The sequence below is a fragment of the Chrysochloris asiatica genome, unplaced genomic scaffold (genome assembly GCF_000296735.1).
Source record: "Chrysochloris asiatica unplaced genomic scaffold, ChrAsi1.0 scaffold00067, whole genome shotgun sequence".
Classification (NCBI taxonomy): Eukaryota; Metazoa; Chordata; class Mammalia; order Afrosoricida; family Chrysochloridae; genus Chrysochloris; species Chrysochloris asiatica.
Window position 1 is genome coordinate 1,637,822 of NW_006408585.1, and position 1,369 is coordinate 1,639,190.

Genomic DNA, 1,369 nt, shown 5'->3' on the forward strand with positions numbered 1-1,369 from the left:
TCATTGTCTCCCTTCTTCTGTTTGTCTGTGTATTCTTTCGCTATCCCTATCGCCGCTGGATCTCCCCTCCTCGTGAACCAAAAACTCGTGACAACTATGTCGGGGCCAGACCCCGGCATAGAAGATCCTGGAAAGATCTTCTAGTGTGAAAAAAAAAAAAACAAATGTGGAACAAAACTCAAAATAATAAGAGAGAGCAGGTTTACTGTTGGAGAGACCCTGACACTATGGGTCCTAGTCACCCTCCAGGCCTCGAACTGAACTCACCCTGTGGCTCAATTTTCAGCCAAATAATAGGTCTATAAAGTGAACTTACCTTATAGACCTGCCCATAAGGTGAACAGAGTCCTGGGGTGACACTGTAATAAGCACTGGACCACAAGGTCAACAGTTCAAACCCACCAGCTGCTCCTTGAAAACCCTATAGAGAGTCATTATGAGTCAGAACTGACTTGACGGCACTTAACAACAACAAATAAGGTGAACAATTTGACCTTGGTGATAATATACTTTTTCAACAACATAAAAGGTAAAACATGTGGACTTTGCCAGATGGAATACACAGGAATCAAATCGACTCCATCTATGGAAAGAGACCATCGAGAAGCTCAATAGCATTAACCATGAAAAGGCCAGGACCTGACTGTGGAACAGACTATCAATTGCTCATATGCAAGCTCAGGTTAAAGCTGAAGAATACTAAACAAGTGCATGAGTCAAAATATGACCTTGAGTATAACCTATGTGAATTTAGAGACCATCTCAAGAACAGATTTGATGCATTGAACACTAATCACCAAATATACCAGAGGAGTTGTGGGATGACATCAAGAACATATACATGAAAAAATAAAAAACTCATTAAAAAAACAGGAAAGAAAGAAAAGACCAAACTGGATGTCAGAAGAGACTCTGAAACTTATTATTGAATGTAGATTAGCTAAAGCAACTGGAAGAAATGATGGAGCAAAAGAACTGAACAGAAAATCCCAAGGGGCAGCTCAAGAAGACAAAGTAAAGTATTATAATGAAATGTGCAAAGACCTGGAGTTAGAAAATCAAAAGGGAAGATTTCTCAAGCTGAAAAAACAATGCAGTCCTTGAGTTCCAATACTGAAGAATTCTATGGGCAAAATGGAGTTCTGGCGTGGTGCTGTGGGATAAGCAATGGATTGAAAAATTGGTTTGAATCACTGCCGAGGTCTGACCCCGACATAGTTGTCTGGAGTTTTTGGTTCACGAGGAGGGGAGATCCAGCGGCGATAGGGATAGCGAAAGAATACACAGACAAACAGAAGAAGGGAGACAATGAGGCACCCCAAAGCCAGGGTGGATACATCACTGGTGGGCAGGCTTGGGACTACAGGCA